Raw genomic sequence first — 15741 nt, forward strand, 5'->3', positions numbered from 1 at the left:
AACAAAAAGTAATTAAATCTTCTAACAAATTTTTATCTTTAGAAAATAAAAAACTTTTACACAAGAACAACATTCTAGGTTTTTTTTGGTTTTTGTTTGTTTTTTGCTTGGTGGAATTCTAAATTCACTTCCCTGTTTTAATTTTTCAAAGACTTTTAAATGTATATTGCATATGGATATTTATATTGGGATCTATCTTTAATTACAAATATGCTCAGGTAGCACACACATTTGTACAGGGGAACACATTTTAAATTTCTTTCTCTTTGTCTCCTATTTTTTTAAGGTATTGAGGACACTTTTTCACTTTGTTAATGTTTAAAATACGTAAGTTACACTTAATCTATGAGACTAAGAGAGTGCCCATGTGTATACAGACCCTTTGCACTAACTAAACTTAGTAGGAGTTCTAGCCCAGATTCAGCCTTGAATTAGGAAAAGTGTGCTATAATTGTCTTCCAATATCTGAAAGGTTTTCCCATGGAAAGCATGAATGGGTATAAGCTAAACAGAAAGGTAGAGTTTTATACAACAAAAATAATGGCGTTCTAACAAAGTTTTTTGATAATGAAATAGACTATTTTTAAAAGCTTCTCATTACTGAATTTATAAAGCAAAGCTGATTTGAAATGTTTTAGCAAAAGAGTCAAGGACCTCAGAGGGAGCCTTGGAGAAAGGGAAGAGAGAGTGGAATCTCTCCTCCAACAGATTTTATTATTCCAGTTTTAACAGGTTTATGGGAAAGACTCTCGAGTAAAATATGGAATGAATAAAACAGTCAAAAAACAATATCTGTTCTGTAAGTGCTCGTGACAACTAAACAAAAGATCAAAAAGCAACAGGAAAAGTAGAGTCACAGAATAAACATCCAACTATCCTTTGAAGAGACATGTAGGAAAAACAAATCTAATATTAAGAGTTCAAGACGTAGCCAGCGGAAGATATGCCTGCAGCAGAAACTCCATAGATGGATGTACCAAAACGGGATAAACCCTTCACCCTCAAAGAAATGACCATGACCCTGAAGAGACACAGAAATGCCAGCAGTGCCACTATGGTTGAAATGAACATGTGTCAACTCAAAGGCCACATGTACTAAAACTCTTTCTGCAGAGTGAGCACAATGGTCAAAAGTCAATTTACTGACCTGCCAATACAGTCTCTCAATACCTCAGAAAGAAAATATTTGTGTTTTCTGCGGTGCAGTTACTACATCTACAGTTGTTAGGAATTAGTCAGTTGTGCTAACTGTACCTTGAGTAAGAAGACAGCAACATCCTTCTTGGGTCTAGTGTTCAGTCTACCCTCCTCCACCCTCAGAAGTAAAACATTAACCCTTTCCACAGTCCTCCAAATGGCATCATGTGTCTCTGGGCACAGCATTTGCCCCCCTTTTTTTTTTCTTTTTTTTAATGTGTCATCTATCAAGTTTCAACCCTTTGAAAGGATTTTTGAAAATACTTACCAATGACCTCAGGACTTAAGGAAGAACTGAAAGCCTGATGTGCTGCATATCACACCTGCATTACATTTGCTAGGGCCCTAACTATAGTATTTATAACTACAAAACAAGAAAGCCATATCTATCTTATAAGGAATTTAGCAATATAGAATTTCAAATCCTCTAAAATATTTCTCATTAAACAGTATGGTTAGCACGATAAGCAGTTTCAAACTCTTAATGTCAATATTTAATAACAAAGCAAGTTACCCTACATTGCCATAGAGGATAAAAGAATATTATACTGACTATTCTCCACCCTACATAATTGCATCAACAATGGAAGCAAAAGCCCTTATCTGCTAAAATCTTTATTGAAGTACATAAGGGTGAAATGATAATGATGTCCAAGTTTTGCTTTAGAATACTTCAGGATCAAAACCAAAGGTAAAGTACAGGGAGATCAATGAAACAAAAGTGATTCATGTCAGTGATTGTTGAAGCTGGGTTACAACAACACAAGAATTCCTTATACTATTCTCTCTATTCTCCCTGTATTTGAAGTTTGAATTCTTCCATAATAAACAATAAATAAAAACAAACAAAAAATGGTCATGTTAATCTGCATATTTATTGTTCAATTCATTCCCTTCTTTTCAGCTTTCTCACTGGAACTGTGAGGACAACTCCAATTCATACAAAAGTAAAAATAAAGGCTCAGAAAAACTTTCAGACTGACTACAGCAAAGAAATATTCTATATTGCTTGTAGATTCATTTTCCACCCCAAAGATTAGGTAACAATGGAGACAGAAAAAAAAATGGAGGAGAAACTGAGATGAGGGATGACTGCATAAAGGAAGTGGGGTCTTCCAAGTGGGAAGAGAAAGAGGAACTTAAGCTCTAAAGTGCCATTGAAACTTCAATCTCTCTTCACCCCAATTCTGTTGACCTATTTCTTGTGGACAACCTGCTATCCAACAGTTCTGATGAAAGAAAAGGCGCTTGATACTTTTGTGTAGCTGCTGTCACAAAAAGACATCTTTAGCCTCCAAAAAGTTGCAATAAACAAATCAATGGAAGTCCCATTCAGCCCAGTATTTATGCCACTTGAGTGGCAAGGAGTTTTGCACAATGAGACTCTTTTGTTTCTTTCAGATATCTGAAAATGAATTTGCTTTGAGAAAACTTTGAAGCTTAACTCTCTAATTTTTTTCAGCATTATTAAGCTATAGTTGACAAATAATATTGCAATATATTTAAAAGGTACAGCATGAACATTTGATATATATGTACATTGTGAAAGAATTCCTACCAAGTTAATTAACACATCCTCACCTCACATATTTACCTCTTTCTTACTTTCTTTCTTTCTTTCTTTCTTTCTGGTGTAAATTCTACTCTCTTAGCAAATTTCAATTATACAATACAGTATTATCAACTAGAGTCACCATTTGACTCTCCAAATTTTAATGCAATGTGAAAAAGACACATTTTAAAAGACATTAGCAATGCAAATGAGAAGCAAATCTTACATTTCTCATTATATTCATTCTAAATAAGAGAAGTACCAAAAACATACAGTCCTCTATTTATGATACAATTTTTCAACTTTACGATGATGTGAAAGGAATACACATTCAGTAGAAATTGCACTTTGAATTTGGATAGTGACATACGGTACGATCATCCCTGGGGTGATGCTGGGCAGCCACAGGGAGCCACAGCTTCCAGTCAGGCACCCATCACAAGAGTGAACAAGAAATAGATACACTTAACGGCCATTCTGTCTCTGTACAACCATTCTATTTTTTACTCACAGTACAGTATTCAATAAATTACATGAGATAGTCATTTGATTATAAAATAGGCTTTGTGTTCGATGATTTTGCCCAACTGTAGACTAATGTAAGTGTTCTGAACACATTGAAGGTAAGCTAGGTTAAGCTAAGATGTTTGGTAGGTTAGGTGCATTAAATGCATTTTTGTCTTACAAATGGGTTTATTAGGACATAGCCACATCACAAGTTGAGGAAGATACGTATTTTAAATTCCACTACCCTATCAGAATAATTGGGTGTGAGAACTAGGGAATTCCAGTAACACCTCATGTTTAGTCTGGCTTTTTTATTTTTTTAAAGATTTTATTTATTTATTTATTTGACAGAGAGAGACACAGCAAGAGAGGGAACACAAGCAGGGGGAGTGGGAGAGGGAGAAGCAGGCTTCCCGCGGAGCAGGGAGCGTGATGCGGGGCTGGATCCCAGGACCCTGGGATCATGATCTGAGCCAAAGGCAGCGCTTAATGACTAAGCCACCCAGGTCCCCCTTTAGTCTGGCTTTTAGATAGAACCATCTCTAGGCTAACAATTTGCCATATTATAATGCACTCATCCATCTTCTTTTACTAAAGTGGCTGAAATCTGCATTGAGTTAAATACACACATTATAGATTTATATACTTAGAAATAACAACAAAAAATTAAAACTTCAGTGCAAATCCAGAACTTGAATAAATAACTAACATAGTAAATTCACATTTTTCAGGTTAGTTTAATTTCCTGATTTGTATCAGATGTGTTGTGCATTTGAAGGTATTTTGAAGAAAGAAATCTGGATCTGAAAAAACTAGATTTTTAGGTACTTTGAGCTATAACATATAGTAATAATAACTAACATTTATTAAGGGGTTTCTCTGCATAAGAATTACTTAAATACTTTATGCTGATCATCATGCAACCATTATAACAACTCCAGGAGTAGATACTATTCAGAATAGACATTGGAAGATGGAAACTGAGACTTAAAGTATTCCTTAACTTGCCTGAAGTCACAAAACTAGTAAATGGTGAAGTTTGAATTACCATATCGTATAACTTTAGAGACACCATCTATTGTACCTATCAGGTGTCAGTACAACTCTTATAAACTTACAGCTGTAGAATTGGACATACTTGCTTCTCTGGAGTGATGTACAACTTAGCCAACCAATTCCTCATGATGGGAAAATTTATGTCTCCCTATCCTGGCCCTTCAGGAGAAAGAGACACTTGTTGAGAAATTAACTAGCTGTAAAGGTAGTGACAGTCTATAACTGATGAGTATAGAAAAGGATCATTAGATTTAAGGATACCATTTAAAAGGAATTTGGCAGAAAAATTACACTGGGGACTAACAGGCTAGTGTTAAGAGTGTTAACTGGATCAGTTTAAAATATGGTTCCTAATAGAGAAGGCACTTAGGTAGTGCTTAGGCAAAAAGGGATATTGACTCTAAAGTTCAAATGTGGAAAATCTCAGTAGATTGTTCAAATAATTCTAGAGCTAAAGACTTGTTTACCAGTGAGTTTGATTACAGAAACTTTATCGTACCCATCATGACCCTTTATGACTATAAAAATAACCTATAGAGAATTTCAGGAGCACTATAGTGTATCCATTTAAGAAATATTAATTCTTTTAATTAGGCGAATATTGATAACATCTAGAAAGAGTAGTGTTTTGAGATGTGAACACATCTTCAATGTAAATGATTGGCCTTCCAAGTCCACTACTTTGAAGCATATGTCAGTTTGAGTCTTTCAAGAAGCAGATGCCAAGATGGAATTAAATGTTGAAGAGATTTATCTGAGGGAGCACCTACCAAAGATAAAGAGGAGGAGGTAGAGTAGGTAGGGAAAACCTTCAGACCCCAAACACAGGTCTCATACCAGTGAGAGGAGAGGGGAAAGAAAGGGAATTGTTTAGGAAGAGTCTCTGAGCAGTTATAAGGATGTTTCAACCTGGCCGATGGGGAGCTAAAGCCATGACTTAGAGGAGTCCCTCTATAGGAATGGACCTGCACTAGTGCCCCCATAGTGCTCACATATTCTTTGAGAGCACCTCGAGAAAGTATGGCCTTAGCAGGAACAAAGTAGTGAATACAAGAGGCAGCAGCCGAAACTGTCAGCCAACCACCATCTGAGCAGCACATTTCCATGGCCATTTCAAAACACAATTCATTTTACAATGTATATATTTTTACATGATTATTAAAGCCAGTTCTGTTTGCAGTACTCAGACTGTCATGACACTTTTTCTCTCGTGTTCATGGTTGTGACTAACTTTCAACACTCTGCCAGAGAATGTCAGACGCAGCTGATATCAGAGATGAAGAGGCAAATTAGCCACTGACATTTTCATGGGTAAAGCTGCCGTCTCCCCTCTCCAGGCTTGGGCCCGCCTTTCCAGGCATGAACTCAGAGATGTAGATCCTTTTTCCCCTTCTCTCTAGTCCTTCCATTACACTCTTTGACAGAAATAAAAATACAGTACATCTATACTGAAAATCGAACACACAACCAAAAAGTAGAGGGAAAGAAAAGAAAAAGTAACCTCCTTTTTAATCTATTTGAAGCCTGCTTGAATTTATCTGTTGAAGAAAAGAGTTGGGATTTATTGCACTGATTCTGAGATGCTGTATGAGGTGGTAAAAATCAGCACTATGATTTGGATTTAAATAGGCTTAGGTTTGATGCCAGCTCAGCTGCTTGTTACAAACTATGTGACATTGGACAAGTTCCTTATTACCTTTCTTTACCTGTAAGATGGGCACAAAATCTTACCTTATAGATGTGTCAAGAGGATAAGAAATAATTTATGTAAATGACCCTGACACAGAGTAAGTGCTCAATAAACTTCCTCACTATTAAAAGATGATTCGGGACGCCTGGGTGGCTCAGTCGGTTAAGCGTCTGCCTTGGGCTCAGGTCATGATCCCAGGGTCCTGGGATCGAGTCCCACATCGGGCTCCTTGCTCAGCAAGGAGCCTGTGCTTCTCCCTCTGCCTGCCTCTGTCTCTCAATCTCTCTCTGATAAATAAATAAAATCTTAAAAATATATATATATTAAAAAAAAAAATGATTCATCTTTCTGAGAAATAATGTTAAGATTCTGGAAGATATTGAACAGGAAGACCCTTTACAGACATTGAACCTTCCTGAAAATATTCTCTAAAACATTAGAAGTTCAGTCTGTATTCTTGGACCATGTTAATTTTGTTAAGCATATGCATTTTTATCTTAAAAGCAGAAACAATAACAAAAATATTTAAGTACAAGCTGGCAGTCCTGAAATTCAGACTTAAGGTTTGCAAACAAACAATGGAAATATAACCACTCCTTATTCCCCACTTAAAAGAAAATGAAAACAATCTTGAGCAAATTACATATAAAATAGCAGTGAGGCTCATTGGGCAGTAATTCTATCTTCCTGGAAACAGTGGTTCCCACCCCACAAGTCCCTCTGAAATTAGAATCACATCCTGATGTAATAGAGCTCTTGAAAAATGACTCTCAATTTGGAAACTATGTTTGAAATAGAAGTTGAATGTCATAGATTTAGTGTACATTTTTTATTTTTATCTAATCTTAGGTGATGATATAACCAGAGATAATCAGATGACAGAATACACAGGAACTTCATTCAAATTGAGAAAGAATGATTATCACATGCTGGGTTCAACAGAACAATTAAAATAAGTTACTCATCTTACATGAATTATATTCAATACTGTGTTCGACTTGAGAATTGTAAAATAGCATAAATCCTAAATATAAAACAACTAACCCTACTTAAGCTTCTTAGCACCCAGGTCACATATAAGTGTGAAAATGTGTTCTGGGAAGATCAAATTTCCCATCTACTTGTCTAAAGGATATTAACCCTCCATTATTTATTAGGTCTATTATAAAAGAAATTCCTGCATGGTCCCAAAAAAGAAAAAAAAATTGTCATGGTTCCCAGAGAGAAAAAATAAAAAGCAAGGATTATCCTTGAAAGCAAAGAAGAGAATGGATTTTTTGTCTTTTTTCTTTTTTTCTTTTTATTTTTTTTACTAAGTTGTCAGAAGAGTTGCCATGGGCACCAGGAGGGGCCTAGGTTTAAATGTCAGATTTCTCTTCAACTACTGTCTTTTTAGCATTCTTTCTTTGTTATTCTGTTTTCTCCATGTTTTTTTTTTTTTTCAGGATTTAACTAAACATCCTTTTTTGCTGTATCATTCTTAATCTTTTTTCCCCAATAGTCAAAAAAAATGTTTTTTTGCGTTAAAGAAATCATTCCTTTTTATGTTTGCTTGTTGTTTTGCTGCCCTTATATTTATATGACATATAAGTGAAAGAAGCAAAAGTATTTATATCATACAGAGGTATCCAAATGTAATAGAATAATGTTAGTCATTATAAATCACAGAATTTAGCCAAATCAAACCACCTTGTCATTATCAGAATGCTACTATATGGCATATAGTACATAACATTATTTACTTGATAGAGGATGTGTGTGTGTTCATGTGTGTTCATATGTATGTGTGTGTGTGTGTAAAATGAGGAAGTACCCATGAACAGACAAATGAGAAAGATAAAAATCTTATTATTAGGGGGCAAGATTGATATGGGCCAGCCACAGGATTTGAACTGATAGACCTTATATCCAAGTTTAAGAGTTTAAATCCAAGTTTTAAAAAACCCTGGAAAAAAAAAATCAAGTTGCCCAATCTGGCAAGAGGCAAATGGGCTTGACTACATTTTATTTTTAAGAAAGGTAGATTGGCAAGTTGATTTTGCTTCTAGACATTCATTGTCTAGAAAGCAAAACCAAGCCAAACTATCTGCTCTGGGCTTTTCCCTTCTCCCTTGTCTGCCTCCCTGCTGCATTATTCCCTCCTCCCCTTTGAAAAGTTCAGCATTCATGTTTTGCATACTTTTTGCTAGTGTTAACATGCAAATGAACATTACTGAACACTGAAGCAGCTTCATGAATAGGGAAGGCCAGCGAGTAGAGGGATTTATATCTCTGTTGATGCAATTGTGTCAGGCGCTCTCTTGTGGGCCCCCAGCATGAGGGCCATCATTTGCATAAGTGAAGGCCAGCGTTCCATTGGAAGGAAAGGAGAATGCTACATTTCTTTCAACTGATTAAAAAAAAAAAAAAACATGTATTATGTGAGTGGATTGGAATAACCCTTCAGGAGAGGGGTGGTACAGAATTACTTAGTAATCCATTTAACTTCCCTAAAGATTGGCAACATGGCCCCTTTACTTCCTACTTCAAAAGTTGAATGTCCTCAAATTAAAAAACTTTTAGATTTAATTGCTAGAGTACCAGTTTGACTAGTAAATTATGGAAATCAAATGGTCCCATAACTTCCAGGAAAATGCTATATGTCTGAGTAACTCTTTAGTAAAACAACAATATCATTTTAACATGGCACAGAGCAGCAATTAAAATACTACTGTCCTAATAGTAATAAACTGTTATTGAACTGTTTATCAGAAAAAGGTCTTTGCTCAACATTGTAAGTAAAAGAGAAAAATAAGATGGGGAGAAACAAGGCAAGTATAAAAACATGAAAGTAGAAAAATAGAGAGATAAATGTACAACTGTGCTATATAGATCATCAAAGCTGCTGGAGTTTCCAGGAGGGGGAATGTCTATAAAAGTTTAACTAGTTAAATGACTTCAGGGAAGTAAGGGGATAAGGTGTAGTTCCTAGTGTGCTGTACATGTGGCAGCCACTAGCCACACATGGCTCTTTACATTTAAATTTAAATATAAGTAACATTAAGTATAAGTAAAATTAAAATGTAAATATAGGTTCCTCACACATTTCAAGTGCTCAATAGTTGCATGTGGCTGTTGGGGAGGTAGAAATTTTCTTCTGTCCAAGATTCTTCTAGCTGGACTAAAAATTCATTTTACATGACAGATGAACAGGAGAAAATCAAATTTAGTTTTGTACTTACAGGGAATCCACACAGACATAAAATTCCAAAGATAATCAGGCAACATGAGGCTTGTATTACATCCTGAGCTAAAGACAGGAATAGAGGTCTGGGGATACAAGGGAGAGGAAGACCATTAGCAGGAGGGTGAGCAAAGATGTCTGGAATACAAAGGTAGCCTTGTTATGCAAATAAGTTTCTTAGCTAAAAAGAGACGTCTATTACTAGCACTTTTCCTGGTATAGGCTTTCCTTTCCAATGTAAATTTAGGCAGTTGAGGAGGAAGTAAAGAGTTTTTCCTGAATCTGTTGAGTTTTGATTGCTTTTAACTCAAAATAATCTTCATGCCAAAGTGGCCCATCTTGGGGCAGCAGATCCTTGGCCCCTACATGGCTATGCAGATACAGAATATGCCCATCATCACAGAAAGTTCTTTTGGACAGTGGAGTCCTAAAGAATGGGTGTAATTTATTGTCCTGAAAAGATCATGTTTGTACATTCTAACAAGGAAACTATGAGTGAATACAGAAAAGGAGAAGGAAATATTACATTCCTGGTCAAAGGAAAACACTAGACTGACAGGACAAGAAATTTTTATATTGCAAAGCACAGGGAAAACATGCAAGGAAGACCTAGCCTAAAGACCTTTGAAACTTGGACAAACAAGGAAACAACATGACAAAAATTGTATTTATGGATGATTATTCTGACAGCCGTGTGGTTGGATCAAGAAAGGAAGGGGAAATTTCTGCTGAGAATAATCCTCCTGTGCAAAGATGACAGCTTACATCAGAGGAGTGAGGGTGGGATAGAAGGGAAGGAATGGCTATTAACAAAAAAATCTTAAGGAAAATCATTTTTAGAAATTGACTGTGGAAAACAGAAAACAAAGGAGAGGTAATAAATAATTCCTTCAAGTTTGTTAACCTGGGTGCCTGAAAAAATTGCAATCCTCCAAAATAGAAATAGGATTTCATAGTTAGTCTCAGTCATTCACTGATTCTTCTGTATCTCCCCTTGTTGAAAAGAAAATCACCAGCCCAAAATGGCATCATTTATGCCAAGACTCCAAATTGGGGCTTAATACCTAATATAATTGCAGTTTCAACCTCCCCAGAAATGTAGTCTTAACCAGTCAGTCAGAAATTTTCTGATCAGCACCAGTCAATCTGCCATATGGACCCTCTCCATCCCTCAAAGGAAGATGAGGTAACCTATTGGATAAGTCACCCTCTTCTTCCCCCTAAGGAAAAGCAACCTTGCTCAAAACCTTTTCTTTTGCTAATAACTTTCTTGCCCCACTCTCCTTCCTATAAAAAACCTCTATTTTGTAAAACTTCTCAGATCTCCCCTCTATTTGCTAGATGGGATACTGGCTGACTCCTGAATCATTTAATAAGGCCAATTAGATCTTCAAATTTACTTGATTGAATTTTGGTTTTTGACACCTCAACATGTCACTTTTACACTCTCCAAAATGATGATTTCATACCTTCTCCTCTTGTGTCAACATTCCTCTGCTTCTCTGTCTCCCTCACCATCAACTGATGATCTTGTTTGTTGCTTTCCTTGGGAAAATAGAAGCCATCATATGAGAACTCCTTCCTTCTAAATGAAGCCAGCTTTCTTCTCTAGCCACACTTTCTCCCTTGCTTTTCTCAATGGAGAAGGTGACCTTCCTCCAATCCCTCACCAGCTCCTGCACTTGTGCACTGGATTACTTCTCCTAGTGTTTCAGAGATCTCGGTCTAAAATTACCTCTAGTCTCTGTTCTATTATTGATCTCTTCCTCTAGATTATTTCCCATAGCACACAGAGAGCATATTGGGTTATGAACTTCACCAGCCCCTCCACTCCCCATTGTCCATCAGACAAATTTTGGATGAGACTGACCTCCACCTTCAGCTTCAAGTTATAAGCAATCCAGGTAATGATATTCCCCTATACACAGTCACTGAGACCCTAGCCAATTAGCTCATGAAATTCCTCTGGACATTGATTGTTTATACTGGTTTAATCAGAGTGAATGTCAGGACTTTTGTGTTTTCCACTCACTCTGGTCTATATTCTATAAATATATGAAGGCCAGAGTGTTGTTATTATTTCACTATTTTAATAAAACTGAAACTGTGCACAAAGAAAAATGTAGAGAACTACAGAACTGAGAGCTGCAGAAAAATGCAGTGAGCCCCCAATTCAAGACTCACACGAACCATTCACATTTTTTACTGCATAAGTCAATTTGAATTGGAATTTCTACAACTTGCAGCCAAAGCAAGATAACTAATATGTAAGGTATCTTTACTCCAAACACATCCTTCCTTGACTCCTTTGCCCCCCTGTAGCTACGATAACAGTTCTCTGCTCCATTTCACAACAAAACTACTTAAAAGATTCATCTATATAGTTCCTCTGTTACTCCCTCATTTCCTATTTGCTCCTCTCAACCTCATCCATTTGGACTTTATTCCAACATTCTACTGAACTATAGTTACCTTCAGCTCCAATTATTCCCATGTTAAATCCAGAGATCACTCCTTTTATTCATTTTACTTGATCCCTTGGCAACATTCCACAATTCAACAGAGTTGACAGTTGTATTGCATAACACTTCTTTCTCTTGTCTTCAATGAAGTTATATTCTTGATTTTCTCCAGGCTCACACTAACAGAGTTCAGTTGCAAGAAAGAGAAATCACTCTAGCATGTAAAAGATAAAGAAATGTAATACAGGGAATTAGGTCCTGTCCAAATGATTGGAGAAGCCAGAGGAGCAGGCTGTCTATGAGTCCCAAAATAACTCCTAGAATAATACTTTAGAATTACCCAAATCAGAGTCTGATATAATCAGAAAGTCATCCTGGAATTCTTGTCTCTAGGAATATATGCTTTAGTTGTATCCATAAATCTCACCATCATCCTCTACTTTCTTGAGCCAAAACCCCAGGAATCAACCGAGTTGTATCTTTTTCTTCATTCTCTATAGTCAACCAATTAGCAAATCAGTCAAGTCGAACTCCCGAATAAATCCTGAATCTACCACTTTTTCTTATTTCTGCCACCACCTTCCTAGCACAAGCCTTCATAATTCTTCACATAGACTATGGGCAGAGTCTTTTAACTGGTCAAGCTGGATGAGCTATTTCCCTTGTTCCCCATCTAATATTCAGAATGATCATTGTATAATCAAAATTAGACCATGAAATTTTCTTACTCAAAATCTTATAGTGGTTTTCAATTGTACCTGAAATAAAATTTCAATTTCTCATGGTCTATGTGACCTAGTTTCTGCTCACCTGTCTAACTTTCTCATATCTTTCCCTTTGTCTAGGTCCTATACCCACACTAGCCTCTTCCTGTTCTTTTTTTTTTTTTTAAAGATTTTATTTATTTATTTGACAGAGAGATAGAGAGAGAGCACAAGTAGGCAGAGAGGCAGGCAGAGGGAGAGGGAGAAGCAGACTCTCCACTGAGCAGGGAGCCCGACGCGGGGCTCGATCCCAGGACCCTGGGATCATGACCTGAGCCAAAGGCAGCCGCTTAACCGACTGAGCCACCCAGGCGTCCCTAGCCTCTTCCTGTTCTTAAAACATACCGACTTGATCCCACTTTAGGGTACTCACTTTCCTTCTGCCCAGAAGATTCTTCTCTCAGATATTCACAGGACTGGCTCCTGATCATTCGGGTTTCAACAATTTCAAAGAATAGTCTTCTCTGATTTCCAAATCTAACATAGCCTCTCCTACGCATTCTCTATCCCACCACCCTGTTGTCCTCATAGCGCCCTCTCCATTTAAAATGCCTTTGCTTATTGTCTATTAAGAAAGCAATGATTTGTCTGGTATCCCCTCCACTATATGACTAGCACATAGTCTTGAGATGTAGAAGGCACTCTGTTAGTCTGTTATATGCTTGATTGGATTCTTGGCAAATAGTCACAAACCAAATAAGTACTTAGAATCCCAGGTGTATATTTATCCAGGACAATGCTATCTGGTAGGTAGGATAGTATAGTGACAAAACTTCTCACTCTTCTACAGGCATGGGACTCTCTTCTGGGACAGGCCTGGGGAAGAGCCAGAGCCCAGAAGGGCAAATCAGGATTAGGGACAGCTACCACTCAGCACTAACATCTAAGGAGAAGTGAAGCAGTATCCTTCCACATTTAAGAAAAATATTAGCAAACATTATACTGATTTCCAAATGTCACTGAAGATAGATTATTTTACCTGTAAACCAACTCCATGATATAACACAGACCTACATGAAATAAACCAGAGTCTTTCTAATATCTTGGAAAAATTCTGGTCATGAATTGGGCTCTCAGCTTAACACCTAAACTCTTTTAACTACTGAAAGATACCCTTTAACTATACAGCAGAATAATGAAAATTATCCTGATTCTTGCAAGAGGTAGTATAAATTTGAAAAGATATAATGTTTAGAAGAACTGGAAACCAAATGAATTTACAAAGAGTTCTAGATGTGAGATGTTTTAGAAAGAAAGGAGATCCTGTCAGGTTTTAAGGAAGACTCAAGCCTCTTGGGAGGACTAATCTGGATTGATGATATTTCTGAAAGTGTCCAAGTTTAAGTGAGGTGACTGACAAAAAGAATACTTCCAGGAACCTCACCGTATTTAGGGACATTATTATTTCCTGATGAGAGGAAATTTGAGCCTGTCTGGAATATATCAATAAACAATCAGTCTTGGATTGATTCTGCATTAGAGAAAACACTAATTCAGGTTAGCAGGCAGACAACAGAATTCTTTCATTCTTAGGGTCCAGATTTTAAAAAGAATAATATTGTTATTACTTAATATGTGTGTGCTTTGGTATTTTCCTACACAAATCCATGGTGTTAATGCACCTTTGGGTAATAAAACTTTTACCTAATTCCTTATATTCATAACGGAATGATTATCATGATCCTTAAAATGACTTTGGTAAGTTGTGTATATTTTTTACTCTCATCAAAACTAAATATAACTGAGACTTTTTATTCTCAACTATCAAGCCTCCTTAGTTTATGAAAAGATTATATTATTAAATGTTAATTACCTCCCCCCATTCTTCCTCCTTTATATATCTCTGTAGCTTTTTCTTTTTCTTTTTTTATTCAACTATATTTGACATACAACATTGTGAAAATTTAAGGTGTACAACATTTTGATATATTTATATATTAGGACATGCTTGCCATTGTAGACATAATTAGGACCTCTGAAGCTCTTTCTTTATCCCATTTTTTCTAGCTTTCCATTCTTTTCTGATTTAAAATTTCCTTTTTTCCAAGACTAAGTTCTAGTCTTCCTGGATTCTGAATATCTTCTCATGTTTTCTTGAACCTCTTTAATTACCTCTTCCTTTTCCGGGATACCCTGTCTCTTATTTACCTGTGTTTTCAAAAGGCCCAGAAGATACTTAAGAGAACTTCCAGCCAACTTGATCTCTAAGGGCAGCAAAGCACTGTGTGAATAATCAGAAATACTGCAGAAGTTAGCACAGGTTTCTATGTACAACTACTCATAAAATTGGCAAAATGTTAAGTGGCAACCTTCCACAAAGTAGACAGAGCTCTCAAGTGAATATGATAACACTTCTTATCACTGCCAATCTTTTTCTACAATTTAAGTATCACTTTTTCAATGTTTAAGCCCAAGTTTCTCAAAACGACAACAAAACTCTATGTTTTCTCTCTTACCAGTGAGCTAACAGCCCTCACATCACTTTTAGATACTCCAGCCTTCAATATTTTTCTATTATCACTAAAAGAAAAGTTTACTTTATCCATACTAACTATATTAGTTTATCATTAACTCCCTGATATATGATTTTTGATCCTTCACTTGACTAAAATTGTATACCTACAACAATGAATTAAAAATCAACAAATACACAGACCTTTCATCAGGCCTTAACACAAATGACTCTAGCCAATAATACTACCCTCTATAAGCTCTCCCATATGAGTTCAGTGATTTTGCATTCCTAATTGCCCCTGTACCTCTTTGATCCTCACTAAAAAGTGGAAAACCCCCAGAAAAGCATTCTCTATACATTCATGCTCAATATTCATACATCCCCAAGTCAGATGAGGCCCAGAGTCCCACTCAGATTCCTGAAATCACTTCTAAGCCTCAGATCCATGGTTTCAGTGGCTGCTGGCTCTCTTCCTCTATCACCTCAAAACCAAGTGCTCCTTCACTCCTGTGATGCCTTTTAAAAGCAATGTCTCCAGGGGCGCCTGGGTGGCTCAGTCATTAAGCGGCTGCCTTCGGCTCAGGTCATGATCCCAGCGTCCTGGGATCGAGCCCCGCATCGGGCTCCCTGCTCGGCGGAGAGCCTGCTTCTCCCTCTACCACTCCCCCTGCTTGTGTTCCCTCTTTCGCTGTCTCTCTCTCCATCAAATAAATAAATAAATAAAATCTTTGGAAAAAAAAAAAAAAAAAGCAATGTCTCCATAGGCAGATGAGAGTTACCTCTAAGTATCTGGAGAACTGGTGTATAGAGGAAAAATCAGACACCATATGAAGAA

General features: G+C 36.7%; 1 long non-coding RNA gene across 1 annotated transcript; it reads right to left on the minus strand.

Moving 5' to 3' along the window:
- Nucleotides 1-9207: 9207 nt before the first annotated feature.
- Nucleotides 9208-11834, minus strand: LOC116630250. Its single transcript, XR_004298899.1, has 3 exons — nucleotides 11698-11834; nucleotides 10695-10770; nucleotides 9208-9311 (listed from the first exon to the last, which is right to left on the minus strand). It is a non-coding gene; the product is annotated as an uncharacterized LOC116630250 (long non-coding RNA).
- Nucleotides 11835-15741: the final 3907 nt, after the last annotated feature.

This window comes from Phoca vitulina, unplaced genomic scaffold, assembly GCF_004348235.1.
Source record: "Phoca vitulina isolate PV1807 unplaced genomic scaffold, GSC_HSeal_1.0 scaffold3, whole genome shotgun sequence".
Classification (NCBI taxonomy): Eukaryota; Metazoa; Chordata; class Mammalia; order Carnivora; family Phocidae; genus Phoca; species Phoca vitulina.